The sequence below is a fragment of the Platichthys flesus genome, chromosome 14 (genome assembly GCF_949316205.1).
Source record: "Platichthys flesus chromosome 14, fPlaFle2.1, whole genome shotgun sequence".
Taxonomy (NCBI): Eukaryota; Metazoa; Chordata; class Actinopteri; order Pleuronectiformes; family Pleuronectidae; genus Platichthys; species Platichthys flesus.
The window spans coordinates 13,399,861-13,417,290 of NC_084958.1; the positions used below are offsets into that span (position 1 = coordinate 13,399,861).

General features: G+C 42.6%; 1 protein-coding gene across 1 annotated transcript in view; it reads right to left on the reverse strand.

Moving 5' to 3' along the window:
* Positions 1-17,430, reverse strand: part of gpc1b (glypican 1b) — a 69,684-nt gene that overhangs the window by 31,817 nt on the left and 20,437 nt on the right. The gene's annotated exons all lie outside the window — the stretch shown is intronic.

Here is a 17,430-nt window from a genome sequence, read left to right on the forward strand (position 1 = left end):
AGGATCAATGGTAAGATGAAGACAACTGAGCAGGATAGAGCATCAGCTCCAATTCAATTTTAATGAGAAGTACTGACTAACCTGCAAATATACGCGCGAGAGAGAGAGAGAGAGAGATATGTAAACTCTCAAAAAGCTGTGTGTGTCTGTGTGTGTGTGCCCGAACACACAGTAACAGAATTCAAACAAGGTTCATCAAAGTTTCTTACTAAAGTCAAGCTGCAGCTGAAGTCAGAACAAATTATTCCATAATTAAAATTCCATCAACCACATGAACGCAGCCAGGCTTCGGGTGAACACATTTCATGAGGGGAACAATCAATTACATTCATATTAACACTCCTACCCGCTTTGACTATTCCCCCGTGCAAGCATACACATTTAAAACCTTTCTCTAAATTACATTGTGGGACGTTCCCTTTTCTTTTCTAGACTAACAGGTTCAATTAAAGTGCTAAGAATGACAATAGCATCTGTTATTGACAAGCCCAGAGTCGTTATTACAGAAGCCAGCAGCCCCAGTGTTATTTGATACTAATGTACCACTGGTTGCACTTTGTGGTAAGCAGTATTCACAGATAGAGTGCAGGTTGTAGTATTTCTGCTCTGATTGTATTACCCCATATATGAAGGAGGCAGCAAACTGGATCTCACTGAGTCCACCCTCCCACCCACAGGCCCTGCAGTGACAAGCATTGAGCTCTAACTGGCTCTGTGTCCTTCCCCACCATTCCTTTCTCCTGCTTGTTCTCCGTGCTTGAGGACTCTCTGAAATTCCCCCGTGTGGCCTTGAGCAGTCGGCAGAGACTGGTGTATTGTACAATATCGTACAGTACACACGGAGAACAGGAGTATTCAATAGAAATGACTAGTGTTATGATTCAGTGAAGTATACATTCAAATATCAGATGTTTCAATGTCTGTGTATCGTCAACAGATACATCTAAAGGGATTATACATAACTCCTATCTCATATCAAGTAAATACAGTTCACGTGAAATGATTGACAACCCACGTAATTGGTGTGTAAGTTTCCGAGGCCACTAACTTGCTACTTTTATGGTTAGAAAAGCAATTATGACTTTTTTGTTTGGAATTTTCTTTTTGCTTTCGATCAATTTTTAAAAGGAAAAGTGTTTATATAATAACTATAATTATAATTTGTATTATTCCATTTATTTATTTTTCTAGACCTTCTATTTCCTGCCTATTGTGTGACAGCAATGCTTAATCCACAATTCTACAGTGACAAATCCAAAGATCGCATTGCTCTATCATCTGTTGATTGCCTGAAGTCTAACAATAAGTCTAATGCTAAGTCTTTGTCTGTCATATCTGTTAACACACATGAGCATTAATGATGTCCCGCGGTCTGTCATTAGCATGCACCAGGCTGAGTGTTCACCTGAAGCCAAGTCTACAGGCACAGTGCTGCCATCGATAAGATGGATCATTCCTCATCGATGCTACTGATTTCTGTTTTCACTGGCTCAACAATTACAAGGCGGCATTTCACCTTCATTTACTGTAGTTCTTACCTGAGTGAATCCAAGCTGTATTTTACAGTCAGCGTGACATGAATCCATGCACTTCACTGATTATATGTCAACCAATTAAAGGGCAATTAAAGGCAATTTTTCTCTCTCAACACCAAGGTGTAGAAAAGGCTGCCCAGATGGGAGGAGAAGGTGACATTGAGCGTCCCGCTGCAGCCTTTCACTGGTTGTGATGTGGCTTCCATCCCCTCAAAAGGGCATACGCACTGTTATATTTGTGTCGGGGAGAGGAGGATTCAATTAAATGAGAAAGTGAGGAGGTGAAGAAGAGGGCAGAGGAAATAGAGGAAAAGAGAAGGAGGACTGAATGTAGAAAAATAAGGAAGGAAACTGAAAGAGGAATAGTAGCACAGTATTATCGGGGGGTCAGCTGTAATCTGTCAGCCCCTGGGACGGCTGTTAAAATGGGTGGACTGCTTTATATGTTTGTGCAGTGGCCATTTCTTCCAGTGCAGTCCGCTTAAAAAACAAGAGCTGACACGGAATACACACAGAAAACCACACACAAAGCCAAACAGGCTCTTTGGGTCCATTTAAATACATGAAAAACAAGGTGATGATTTTTCACGTACACACATAACATCTGCAAACTGGACACACAAAGGCATCGGGTTTCAAACACATACTCAGTCCAAGACACACATCTGCTGTGCAGCAGGAAAGGTCACCTGCAGCAGAGCATTACGTTTCCAGCTGGCTGAAGCATGTGTGAGTGTATGTGTGCACGTACGTGTGAGTGTGTTCATGCACGTGTGTGCGTAGGGCTGTGTGTGTCTATTTGCTGGAAAGCAACAGTAAGTCTCTTTCAGTCAAAGGGTGGAGGTAATGTTCAGTAACCTTACAACCAGACATGTCTCTCTTGCTTTTACACCTCCACTCATTTTTATCTTCTCAAAGTCTCCCTCGATTTTTCTGTCTTCTTAGAAATAATTATATAGAGAGTTTATATTCATATAGTCTGTCCCTACTGCAACACAGCCCTGGAGGTTTCAAACTTAAGTGCTCCACAAAGTCATGTGGATGTAAGCACAGAACTTGTCTGCACCTTTTTTTTAAATGGATATTTTCTAGGAATGCATGACATTGAATTTTTGCCGATATCTTTTAACTTGTAAATATTGGCCGATTGCCGCTACCGATGGATGCACATGTTTTCCAGCTAATTGCAGAGAACATGAAGTCTCTCCTGTGGCGGGATTATTTTATTATTTATGCAAACCCTTGTCTTTAAATCCTGGTGGCAGATGCAGATATAAAATGTTGGCTTTTTAAAGATGTACACATACACCGGCAAAATAAGAAGGCCACTTCAAATTTACATGTAAAACATGCCATGATATATCTTTTTACATTTTTTTAAAGAAAACTGAAGAATTCATCTGACTTTAACAGACTAGGATGATGCGCTCCCTGACGCAATACGAACAATATTCACAACCAGGGCAAAGTTTACCTCTTTGACAAGTTGCAAACAGACTCAGTTCACATAAACTCAGTCCACAGGGATCATGTGCAAGTAACTAAGTATTCAAAGTTGTATAACTGCACAGCAAGTGAAGCCAACTGAAGGACCTCAACATACAAAGTGCAATCATTTTCACCGTGTTGAAAACATTAGCCTAAATTAGTAGTCGCCTGCAGGGGCCTATTATGGGGTTATACAATCATTAAAACTGTAAACTTCAAACTAGACTCGATCTGTGACAGCTTGAGTCCTTAGCGAAAACACAGTTCTCCTTTTCAGTCAAATGAATGAGGCTGAAAGACCTATTAGCCTTTATCCTCTTAATCAAGTATGAAAAGTAAACGAAAATGAGAATCTCGGAATTTTCACAGTTGATGTTATTTCTCTTCCCGTCTATGACACAGGAGACAGCGGCGGTTTGCTTTCCCGTAATCCAAAGGGCAGGCACTCTGGTGTTGAAGGGGTGCAGCTTTTGTCCTCCTCGCAAGACTGGGGTCGGGCAGCCATTGCAAATTTCGACACTTTGAAAAACTTTAACTCCGCAGACATGTGTATCCCTCTTTTTCGCTTACGGACGTGAACACGTAGAGTGCAGTGATGACGTGGGATGTAGCTTTTGTAAACGGACTCATCTTGTCTCAATCCAAGTGCCATCTTATCGCCCTGTCGTATCAGAAGAAAGGTTCACTTCAGGCCGACGTCAATTTGTTATACGGAAACCTTTATCAGCCAATACCGATGGCGTGCCAGTATTATCATGCAACCCCTAATATTATCTCCTTTTAAAAATGTCTTTGTCCACAAAAGCCTTTGTTTTACGAAATATCTCTTTCCAGCTAAGAACACAAACAATCATGCCTGGCCAGTAGGTGGCTGTGGACACTTGTAATGTGGAGCAATGATGCTAGATTTAGCTGAAAATGACATCTTACAGTGCTAACCAAACATAGATAAACCAGTATACGGCTGCAATTACTGGTTTTGTTTCCGCCACAAAGGTTCGTTTTGCTATATATTTGCATGAGTGTGCTCCAACAGTAGCAGCAACTGGGCCCCAGAGGAGCGGGCAGCTAATGCTTCTGCGTGACAAGTCCAATTTTCTGTACTTAGACAACTAAACAACATGTTATTATTCCATGCTACAAAACCACTCCTGGTACATTGGAGATTTACCTCGAATTAACCAATTTCCAGCCAGCCTCTGTTATTTCCTGTCTCTGTTGTTCCTGCAGTCTGAATAAACTTTGTGGAATTTCACAAATAAATAAATAAAATATGCTCATAATAATATAAGGGTTCATGTCCAGCAAAGAGAAGGTGAATGATAGTTTCAACTGTTTTGGTGCACAGCTATGAAAGAAAACCCCAAGTGAGATCTACTCAAAAATAAACAGTCACAGTTGTTTTTTTAATGCATCAATCAACCACTAGTCCAACGACACGCCAATCAGCGAAGAGGCAGCAACTTAATCATCTGGCAATTTCCTCATCGCACAAACATAAACCACCCAGCCACCAAAATATTAGAACAGTCCTTCATCAATTATTTCCCTTTTCTTCTCACACACACGGCTGCTAAATGGTGAACAGTTCCCAAACTATTAGCTTATTACTGTTCACCAGGGAGGAAGGGTTCTATTAAATTCCCATCTTGGAGGGGGGGGGGGGGAAGGTTGTGACGGCATTATAGAGACGTTGGGACAAACACAGAGAGAGGAGAGGGCAACAGGAAATTTGGAAGGCAACCAAAAGCCAGGGTGTCTGAGTCATTTCTGTGGGAGAAAAAGTCAAAATTCTGCTCTTGTCCAATTAGGCTCAACATCTCTGGGTGACTAGAATAGGTTTGTTACACTAAGGAAATGTGAAGAAAGAAAGAGAAACACTAGTCTCTAACAACACAATGCACAGCCACTGTGGCAAGTCCTGATTCTATATTTGTTTCAACAATTCAGGAAGTTTATCTAACCCTTGAATTTAGGAGATGATCTACAATAAGTGAGTACATAGAAACAACTGACTGCAGTATAAAGTCAAGATCTAAATAAGACCATTGAAATCCTCACACATTAGAGATAATAATAATAAAAGGTTGGATAACTTCTCAGAAACAAGAGAAGAAAGACTTCTGGTTTTACTTTTTCAGTCTGACCTTGCTGCCACTAAAGTATGCATACCGAGTAGGAATTGAGGAAAAGATTAGACACGAGCAGTTGGTAAATTTCCATATTTTTCATCCGAAACACATTTGACACCGACACTGTTCCAAATAGTGACAGTCTGTGTGTCGTGTCAGTGACTGTAGAATATGTGTAGAATATGTGTGTGTGTTTGCACACATGCTGTGGGATGTGAGAGATTAGCAGCCTAACACAGTCGTTGGCGAGCGTGTGCATGTGTGTATGTGTCCACCGCTCGGGAGATTACTGCCAGGGCCAAGGGAAACTCGCATTGGAACATCAGGAGTCGCAAACATGTGCTCACACCCTCACACTTGAACAGTGGATTAGGGATAAAGAGATGAACAACAACAGGGTTATTTGGCAGCAGACAGTTGACATGTCCAGGAGTACACGCTAAAATCTCACATACCGGCCAAACACACGCTCCACAGTCCCTGTCTTACTGCAGCCACCCTGAATGCCTGTCTACTTATTGTCCATTTTTCTTCTTCTACTTTCACACACACAGAACAGCCCACAGGACGAACCAGACTTTGACCTGGACCAGGAACCACGAGCCGCTGGGCTGCGTCATGGAAATTATTGAATCTAAATGTCCTCCTATAAAATGTGACTCTCCTGTCCTGACATAGCTACACTCAAACCTCAGTTGGATTGACCTAAAAAACATAATTATATAAATTCTACTTAATGTTTGCATCTGCCTGATACCAAGAAATGTTGGTTAGTTTGAGCCTAAATGTCCTTGTGCCTATTTGATGTTCTGCCCAGTATCAATCCACAAAGGAGAGAGGGGGGGCATCTGTCCCGCTTGGCCAAGTGTTTGCTTAGTAACTCTGTTCTGTTCAAATCTATTCTCTGTAATTTGTTTCTTGACCATTAATTAAATACTTTGATATCATTGAATTGATCAGTCTGATGGTTTATTTCCTCACCAGGGAATTAATACAAATGCCCACAACAGGCTGTAAACGAGTTCTATCCAGCCTTGGAGACAACTCATACATATAAAAAAGCAACTCAGAAATACTTAGAATTCACATGGCAGCAAACATTTGTTTATGGAGATAGAATAGTTTTTTAAAGTAGAATAACATGTCCTTCAGTGTTGTCCCTTACGGGTGTATATCTGTTATGTCACAGTCAGGGGGAACACACAAGCTGCTGGTATGTCGTCCATGACAGGCTTCATGGTGACTATCAAGAAAAGTAAAGATCTAAAATGGCTTTAAAAGGCGAATGGGGGAAAAACAAAAACCAGTGTGCCTAGTTTTCAGGACTTCAATCACAGTGATGAAAAGTGTAAGGACTAGTGTCCTTAAAGTTGGAAAAATGCTAAACTGGACATGCCTTGTATAGACGTAACAAATCCCACCCTACATCTCCTTCTTGTTCATCGGGACACTGTCAAGTTTGAGGGAGGAATTATTGTCTTTAAAAAACATGTGAGACCAGTCCCTCCACTAAACTCTGCCCAAAACTATTTGTCGACTGAATAATCCTGATTTATTTCAATACATGTATATATTTCCTTTTTTATCTTTATGTCTCTATACTTCTTTTCCAAAAAATTACAGAGTTCCATGTTTTCACCCCTGATTGATTTGATTATTTGTAAACAAGATAACACATAAACAATGATTTTCCTGAAACGTAGTGGAAGGATGCAGTCTAGGACATGGAACAATCCGTTTAATGTTGGAGCAGATTCCTGTCAGAAGGCAGATCCAGGATACTTTTGTTCCAACTGACATAAAACAGCTAGGTAGGGCGTTTTTCTAAATTTTTCCAGGGAATAATTTATGAATCTTGATTTTAATAAAACTAAGTCTATGAGTGTGTCAAATTTGGTGCAGCCTGATTGGATTAAAGGAGACTTTTGGCCCTTGGCGGGGATGCGCTCACCTAAGATCCTTTTTTGTTTAGTAAATCTCAGTGAGAGCGATCGCATTGATGTTCTCGACAGCAGCATATTGATAATAAAGAGTCTTGATTGGCGCTCTAGGCGATGATTTGATCGAGCAGGTTGTTTTGGCTAAAAACAGCTGCAAGTAGTATCATCATCACTACCCTCTGACGTCAGACGCCTTGTTCAGCCATCACTTTAGAGTGGCTAGTGTGATATGTGTTTAAATAATTAAGTGTGGTCCTCGAAGGATGTTTTAAAAATTGAAAAGGAAAATGGTTTCCCCACCTCTGCCCCAGATGCTCACAAGTCCGGTGATGAGAGCCAATGTAAGTAAGTCACGTGTGAAGCCTTCTCGAGCCAGACGAGGTGCCGGCCACACAACGCCTTAATTACATATTACCACTGAGGCCTGCGGATCCGCCTGGCAGCTCGTTCCTTCCCAGCTAACTGCACTTGTGACAAACCAGACTGCCATACATTAATACGGCATTAGAATCGTGAAACATAACCTTCCATCGCCACAGAAAACTGTGGGAAACTCTGCACTGACTTCAGGGGAGAGGAATGGCTAAAATGATAATGTAGGTAATGATGTGAGCAGTTGGAGCAGATTCCTGAGTTAGAGGTAAATGGCTCCGGCTGGGATTAACTCAATGGTCAGCCTGTGTTAACAAATGGGCCGGACAAAAACAGACCGAGGAGGGGAAACGGGGTGTAAGCAAAGGACAGGATGGGATGAGATGGAATGAAGGAGATTAAATTTGATTGAATAGGATAAGACACGACATTGTGCTTTGCTCCTACATGCTGTATGACGAAAAAAAAGACCCTGCACTTTTAATTTGATCCTTCTCTATCCATTGCTGTGTGCTCATGTGGCTGCAACACTGAGAAGATATTCACAGTCTCCCGTTGCCCAATAAAACAAGCTGTCCGTAGCTTTTTAATACCATGAGAACTGAAAATAGGCCCAATTACATGCCTTTAAAAAGTAGAAAGAAACAGATTCAACATGAGGCAGTTGGGAAATACCATGATTATGGATCAAGTCCCTGTTTCTCCGATAGTTTATTATCGTCTCCCATAGCAACAGATGTGAACCAGATGTCAGAACATCAGGCCGGAGGACAACAGCTATACTAGTCATTGTTTACAGATCGAAAATGGATTAGGGAAAGCAATTTCTAATGTCATAAAAGAGAGGGAGAATGTGAGTGGGTGAGAAGTGAGGAGGGCCGCTCTAAACCTGAAACTTTATTCCGTACTTCATTCAAAGGCGTACAGTTGAGTGGAAGAAAAGGCAAAACATGACTATTTAGCCGACCAGCCCACGCCTGCCATATTTTGCTCTGGGACGGACACAACCTGCGGGGCTCCAATCCTGTTGCAGCCCTCTAATGGGGGCTTTGATTTATACGGAACATGATGGATTACAACAGTTTTTGTAATTAAGTTGCTGTAGCCCTGAGAAACACGCTCGAGTGCCCACTCTGATTAGACAGGCACAGAGTGACACGCATACACAAACGCACACAAACACATTTGCTCTTTGTCCTGCTCTTTCTCTCCCCAGTAACGACTCTCTGTTGCTCTCTCCCGTTCACCCAACCACAGACAAACGGATCCCAGTGGTCCCAGTGACTAACCGGAGAGCGTGAGTGCCAGCTCAAATGGTGACGGCAGCCACTCAGTAGGTACAGTCACAGCGCTGTCGAATAACAAGGCTGCCAACTTGCCCGACCATGTCCTGGCTTTGTCCATCCCCACTCTGTGTGTGGACTGAAATTACATTGGACTGACCTGGAATGTAGCAGAATGTAATTTGCTGAGCCCTGACAAGAATAACAAATCCAACAATATATGTTCCAGACAGAAGAAACACACACACACACACACACACACACACACACACACACACACACACACACACACACACACACACACACACACACACACACACACACACACACACACACACACACACACACACACACACACACACACACACACACACACACACACACACACACACACACACACACACACACACACTGTCCTAGTTACACTATGACCCACCCTTAAGTCCTACCGGTTACAGACATGTCTAAACTTGAGCTTGTCTGAGCAGAATCTCTGCAGAAAGAAGTCAGCGGAAAAAAACAACAAGAATATTTACCCATAACGAAGACACACTGATTTATAGGCAATTGCTAAATAAGTGGAGTAACTACAGGGTACACGGAGCTGACCTAATTTCTGAGTCAGGAGGAATGTGTGTGTGTGTGTGTGTGTGTGTCAGCACTTAATTGAAAGAACATTGACTATCACATGATGCAGACGAAAGAGGTCTGACGTCCTCGTCGCCAAGTTCACACAACTCTGGTTAAACCAATCAGCACCAGGTGAATCTATTTCACAGTGAAGCAGAGTTTAGAATCGGTTGCGGTGACATTCCTGAGCCGTTAATTGGTAGCGAAGCTTTTTACGTCATCGAGCAAGTTTTGCCAAAGCTGAACAATTAAAAAAAAGCTTTTCAAGAAGGGTGTTTGATGTCCACTATATGAATATGGAGGATTGAAGCTCTAAAAAAGAAAGCGATCCAAAGGCTGTTCATCATTTGGAGAGGACTGAAGGAAAGAGGGAGGGATGCTGATGTCTCCTCGCTGCTCGTGGTCAGGTTGGCATTTGAAGGATTCTGGTGAAGTGCCAGTTTAAATGCTGTAACGGCTGATTGTCTGCTCTATAATCAGAACTTAACTTCAAACTACTTGCTTGGCAAATATTAGTCTTCATTTATGATCACACGGTGACAGGCCTTCTATGTTGGATGGTTACGTATGGGTTTATATTGATTATTTCATGTCTCTATTACGGTTTTCTTATTTATTTATTGATCAAATTCACTGTCAATACTGAAATTCCTCAGTAATACTCACCCTATTTTAAGGAAATAGAATTAAAAAGGATTCCTTTATTAGCTCCATCAAATACATTTCACAGATATCTGTTTGTTGGTTTATTCATTAGCAGGATTACACAGAGACTACTAAAGTGATTCCCACCAACGTTGGTGATGGAAGAGGATTAAAGCCTGGATCCCGACTTTTTATTTATTTCCTTCTCTTTACTATCTTTTACGGCAAATAAATCACTTTTTCTATATTTCTACATATTCGTTAACAATCATGTTTAGGCTTGATCCGTTTGAAAGTCGGCTTATTGAGACCAGTTACAACAGGTTATGTTGCTTTTATTCCTCAGTGTTTTTGTAACCTTCTCTTAACGTGGGAAATAAATGTTTCCCACTGCAGGTTAACTGTGGGAACTTCATAGTCAAGTAACCCGAAAGTAATGCAAGATAAAGCAAAAACATCTCGGGCAATGTAAGAATACACTGTTAAATGACCAGCTAATCTTCTCCTCAGTTTATTGCAAAGCAGACTAAGGAGAACAGAATTTAATTTCCGATAGAACTCAAATGGCATACATGAATATAATTCCACTTTTTAATCTGGCTCCTTTCTTCCTGCTGCCACAGTAGGAAAGGGGGCTTCGCGAAAAGCCGTCAATCATCAGCTTTTTGACCCGCGAGCTCACGCCCCTGGGCCACTCCCGTGCAACCGCTTTCAAAGGCGGATGGAAAGGTTGTCGAATCCTCAATTAGAGTTCCTTTAATCCACAATAGTGAGTTAGAAATGTATTAAAATGTTGAGTGATCTGATTATAGATCAGCGCTTTGTAGAAAATATGACTGACACTCTGTGCCTGAGTCATCAGATCAAAGCACAGAAAAGCCTCACAGTCCTTTCGCGCAGTTCACTCATCAAACACACACACACACACACGCGCATTTTTCCTTCCTTTGCCTCTGGCTGGGAATCTGGGCTTCTGAAGCGCAGATCCACACTTGCCTGGATCCTCAAACATTTCTTTATGGCCGGGGCCAAACAACAGCCTTTAGCTCGAGGGGGTTTTCTGTTATCTGCATCCTTTAATGTCATTTGTCGACATTTCGTATAAATCAAGACAAATGTTATCATCATCTGTCATTTAGTGACGTTACTGGCTTGATGGGAAATAAACATCCCATCGTGTTGTTTAGAGAGGCTGCGTCGATGTACACTTAAGTGTTTCATAAAATAAACAATCCAGCTGAGGCCTGACCAGTCAACAAAGCAGCACTTTAATCAGTAAATCAAAAGACAGAGTGTGTGTGTGTGTGTGTGTGTGAGCGTGTGTTTGTCCCCGTTAAGTGACAATCGGATGCATTATGACTAAGGCTGTGGCCCTCGACGGTTTGTTCTTTCAAACGATCGCTCGTAAGTCTCATAACCAGTGAGTCATATTAAAAGCCTGATCTGAGAGAGGGCCTGACATGGGAACGGACGCAGCACAAGGAAAGCCCTGTATGGTGATGCTGCGTGTTCATGGTGTGCGTGCCATGCCGTCTATTTAGAAGTCAGGTCAGGACAGGCTAGCACTTCAGGCCGCTCTTAGTCACTGTGAGTCAGTGAAATGTCTTGACAACAGACAGACAGGCACGGCCAACTGACGGCCAGGCCAGGAGACGGAGCAGCAAGCAGGCACGAAAAGTCACATGGCAGGACCTCATTTTCTAGACGGCGGGCAGAGAGGAAAATAAAGACAATGTTATCAAAGCAACAGCACTGAGAGGACAAAGGTGACGATGCCTAGGGAATGTCCGAATTATAAAATCCGGTGTGTCTGCGTTTGTTTTCACATCACGACAGTCCCGTCCCACCGACTAACCACAATGGCACACATGGCCACTCGCCACAGTGGGACATTTCAGAAACCAGCTCCGCACCGAGTCATTGTTCTGTTTAAGGCCACCGGCTCTGTTGTCACACGCGTCTCCCGCCTGACGCAAAGCAGCATGGGGCCTTGACCATTCACACATAATGAGGGAGGAACCACAAACCCCAGCTGTGCCTGCACTCTGAAAAACAAAATACCTGAGAGGCTGGGTCACCTTCGGGATGGTCTGTGGTGCGACATCACCAACTACTCAGATTAACTACTGAATCTGAGTAAAACCCATTTTCTATCCTGTGCAACGTGCAATCCTGTTACATTATAGCCCGTATACTCGGTCTATACATATTACTTTCTACTTGTTTTGCTATAAGTGTATTTTTTTACTACTTAATTTATAGACTTCAAGTATATACTATCATTTTCGGTTTTTGCACCAGTGTTGGATAACACCCTGTTTACAAACATATTGTGTAACTAGAAGAATAACGGCCAACACTCACGCCCTAACTCATCCTGTAAACAAAAAAAAAGAAAGAAAAAGAATCCTGGATCTACCCGTTTATCCAGATCTGCTCCAAGCTGAATGAGTTCTTCCAGGGGTCATGCCCCACCCCGGGCCCAAAATGTTGAATTGGTTCAAAAGATGTTGCAAAATCCTCATAAATAAGAAACAAACGCTGATGAAAACATATTCATATTGGAAACGCAATAAACATTTTTGGCACAAACACTTCTTACACTGTAACCCCGTTGAATAATCATGTTTTTCTCTTCTAGCTTGAGGGAACATTAGGTACAGGCCTATTTAGAGGTTCTTGCAGCCACAGATAGTGAACTTTGACCTTAATCAGTTTAACATCTGTACAAAAATGCCCCATGTTATCCTACATCTGAGTTGTCGTGTTAACAAATAGATCTCCAAAATAATGTGAGCACAACATTTGCAATTGGTGGTAGACTTCACGTTATAATGTGAAACAATCGACTGCAAAGTGCTTGTTGCTGTATGGGTGGGTTGTAGGACGCTGCAATTCAGCGATCTATCTTTTCAACAAGGTGCACACAAAAGTCCGACCCTGCTGACCGTCTTTGAACATGACGGCTCATCTGTGATGCATGCAGAGAAAGGACAAACATTCCAAACCAACAAAGCGGAGGCCAACGTGATTCTGAGTTCCCATAGAAGTGAAGTAGCATGAAGTATTCCTCGTGTTGACACAGGCCCAGTAAGTGACAAAGGCACTGTATCCTCTCCACTGTTCCCACTGCACACAGCTGGGCATCATTACTGCCAAGTTTAAATGACCTTCTGCTATCACTGTGGGAAAAAAAGCAAGGGCTTGTCTGCGGTAGTCACAGGTTAAATTAAACATCTGAGTAACAAAACACTGATATACTGTGTATATATATTCATGCATTAAACATACAAATGAAATATGCATGAAATAAAGCAGATGGCCTAATTCTTAGTATTATTCAAAACCAAGAATGATCCAATAGACTATAGCTGCAGTGTTTGCAGTGGCGTACTGGTTTTACCAAGTGTGTAACTGCAGTGCTTGCTGGCCTTGATGGCCTCCTTACAAATACTTTTATGATGATGTTGTAATTTTTGGCTGAAACCAAAGAATAAACGCATTGCTTCGGGAGAGGGTTCATTTAGACCGGACCACTTGATCTCTGTCAAACAGGCAGATAAATAAAACAAAACCAAAGAAGAGACCTTTACACATTCCTTCGCTTATGGCCTGACATCCAGATAACACTGGATTTGTCATGGGTTAGCACTTGTTAGCGTGACAGCGCGAGGCCGACTGGTCACACAATGACGATTCAAGCGCTGCAACAAGCCTAATGATGTAAAAAAAAAAAAATCATTAGTTTTCTCACCGCTGACGGGGACACTGGACGGCTTATGTGCACTTTGAGAATTTATGCTCTGCACCGCACAATCCCAGCATTCTTCACGGATAGATCAGACCACAGCAAATTACTTTTCACCATAGCTGTAAGGGGAATTACAACCAGAAGGGCTCGGAAATGATGTGCAACTCGGATGCCAAGAGGTCAGACCAGCCGAGGAGGAGGAAAATAAATGTAACACACTCTCCAGGGACTGCATGATTCAACCTTAACACAAACATTTAAATAGCGTCGGGACAGTTGCTTGAAACACATTACAGAAAAATTGGTGTTATTGAGCTATAATCTAAAAGAGAGCCTCTATTTCCATTGGCACAGGCACAGAGCCACTCTGCTCTTAAGATTTTCACAGACAGCCCTTTAGTCCTTTAGAATAGTAAATTCTGGCATATTGCCCATGTGGGAGCAGCTTTATTGCAGCGCTCTGACAGGTAAATGCACAAGATGTGTAAAGGAATGTTTGTGTCTTTCACTCGGTACGCCTCTGTCTAATCCCCCCTTTCAGCTCAGGCCTGAAAGAAGCTTTTCATAGGTTCATCTTTGACCAGAAAAAAAGAAAACCTAAATGCTTGTCAAATTCTGCACTGGTGAACTTGGAAGTGCCGCAGTTCTGCTGCTCCTTCCTTCGCTCACTCGGGCTGTCACACGCTCTATTAATGTTTTTCTCCTCTCAGTGTTCATGTGCCTGTTGACTTCAAACGTTTCAGATGTTTTCCCGTCACCTGCTATGATTGATTCTTGGTTTTCTGGCTGTGCTTAAAAGCACGGAGCTTGAAACTCCATATTTTCCTTCCTCTTTGTTTCCTTTATCCCCGACATTGTGTGAGTCAAATCACTTTTACAAATATTTTGGAGGTTTCTTTTTTTAGTACCTTTCCTTTTTCAAAGATCTCTTCAATGCTCCTTTGCTTTTTCTATATTTCACTCCTCGTGTTTATTATGAGCTGTCAAAAGATTCTCACCTGCAGTGCAGAACCCGACTGACTGGTTTTAATCTCCAGATAAAATGTTTGGCTCTGTTGAGACGTACAAGCTTCAGCGTGCCGAAAAGTTAAGATGATGTGGGACCAAACATTGGATTTCCGCTTGATGTAAAAGTTTAAATTATCTTTCAGTGCAGGATTATTGTTGCCTGACGCAACCTCCTGTGCAAATATAAGCACTGGTGTCACATCAGCTGACATGTGATTTCAACTAGACGGTTGAATTTGAAGAAGCAGGGGAATCTTAACTCATCTCACCCTGCCAACACATTGAATTAAATGTTGTTCTCTGATGTGCTGCTTGAACATAAAAAAATGGTATAGAGCCCCCACCCGCCCACCCTGTGCAGCTGAAGTGCACCAGTATGAGCAGGACAAAGCTTCTCCACTGTCCTCCCCTCGCTGGACACAGTTCATTAGAAAGAGCTGGCCTATGCTGAAGGCTAGATGGTTATCCTCGAAGAGCAAGATGGAGGGAGAGGAGGAGGCGGAGGAGGAGGAGGAGGAGGAGGAGGAGGTGATCGCTGAGAGCTGAGCCACAGGGAGGCATAGAGAGGTGCTGGCTTCTGCTGAAGGGGTAGATGGTTATCCCACCAACCGGGGGGTGGGGAGGAGAGAATGAGAGTAGACAAAGAAACGGAGAATTTACAGACGGTGCATTGGGGGCAGAAAGAAAGATCACGGGAAAGCCTCTGTAGACCACGATGTCTCATTTGGGTTCGACCTTCGGGGTCTTTCCCAGCCCATGAAGACCACCCCCACTGTGGGCTCGGTAGACCAAGGACGCAGCCTCTGACGTGAGACACAGCTACTCTGTTTAGCAGGCTTCATTTAATTAAACTACAGATGTATATTCCAGATTCTCATGTCAGTGCAATAGAATTCAAGCCACTGCCAACAACCAGTTAACTTAGCATGAAAACAGGGAGAAACAGCTGGCTCTGTCCAAAGGTTAAGAAAATACATAAACCAGCACCTCTAACAGCCTAGTGTCTATTTTAATATTAATTTATTCATTCACATATTCACATCTTATGTTATTAACAGATGGGATTTCTTAACTGCACCTGCAATCCTATTTAAGTGAAACGTGAAATGCTAACTTATTCATAGCACTGTAAACTCATTTCTAAATCTGTTTAAAATAGAAAATGCAAATACGTTAAAATGTGTAGTGCACTCGCTTTTGCTTATTTAGCTTAAAACTCGGGCAGCTGCTCTGTGTCGGCGCCGAGGTCCCGAGTCCAGTGGAATCGTTTTGTATTCCGTGCACCTGCAAAATGTGTGAGCACCTCTGACACACAACCCTCATTGAAGTCCTTGTGAAAATACATTTTTCTCTCAAATGTCTTCCCCACCAGGAATGCAGCGCACTGTGCCGCACCTCCTCCAGCGGGATGGTTTCCCACCACCTGCTCTTCCCACTCTCCCTCCTCCTCATCCAGCTGTGAGAAGGTGGTGTGAAAGACCGCTGGACTCGCATATTATGGATTGAAGCCAGCACTCGGCCGACAACATGTAACCTTTCCCTCCATCCCAGCCCCCCTACAAAGCCCACCATTGTGCGGCCCAGCCTATGCCCTCCACCCACGCCCGCAACGCCACCCAGATCCCGGCGCACTGGCAGCCCTTTTAATTAACTTCAAATCTGTCAGCTCGCACTGAGCTGTGCCAAGGCCGACATGTCAGATCATGCACCATTTGATCTTTGAGGGGATTTTCCCCCGAAATTAATAGAGGAAAAGGCCGAGGCGAAATATTTGCACAAATAGACGTCATGAGTGAGCTGCACTTTAATGTGTAGACCTTTGTGCATATACACAACAGGTGGTACGGTAAGGATTTATGTGTGTGTGTGTGTGTTTGTGCGTGTTCCCGTGGCATTGTGTAGAGTAAGCCTCGGATCAACATTCCCTGACAAGAGAGGAATGTTTCTGACAGCCTATTCCCCAGAAACTCATAAACTCCAAGGCAAGAAAAGGGTCAAAAATCTTAACGCATATTTACAACAAGACACATGATTTTAATCTGTCTAAACGTTAAACTTTGTTTAATTTATAATGCATAAAGAACATGTGCAATGTGTATTCATGGCTACACACCACACAAATAGATTAGATCTAGATTTATGAGGTGATAGCAGATATATGAGCATCAGGTTCGGTTGTGACAGATTTATCATCGACAAAGGAGGTAAATGGTCTCGACAAAAAGTCAAATATGTTTTTTTCTGTCATTTTAATGTGGCTAAAAGCGAAGGTGAAGGACTATCCTGCTTTATCCAAAATGTCCAGTCTTAACCTTAATAAATCAAATTATATTTATTGCTCCTGTCCCTGAAGATAAAAATGTAATAAAGTGACCATGGAAATTACTTTTCCTCCTAATTACCTGTCTCTTTAGCTTTGCTGATGTGAAAAACGCAAGTGAGGCCGAGATTCTAAATGAGATTTCTCGCTTAACTGAGAGAGAAACATTTGCCTACCCAACCAGTGGCTCGGCACTGTTGTCACACCAGATTTCATGAGGAGCCGGTTTCTTCTCACCTGCAGCGTAAAACAAACTGAGAGAGAGAGCGCGGAGAGGGATGGGGTGTTTCTTTTTTTGCAACAGAGACGCGTTTGCTTCAGAGAGA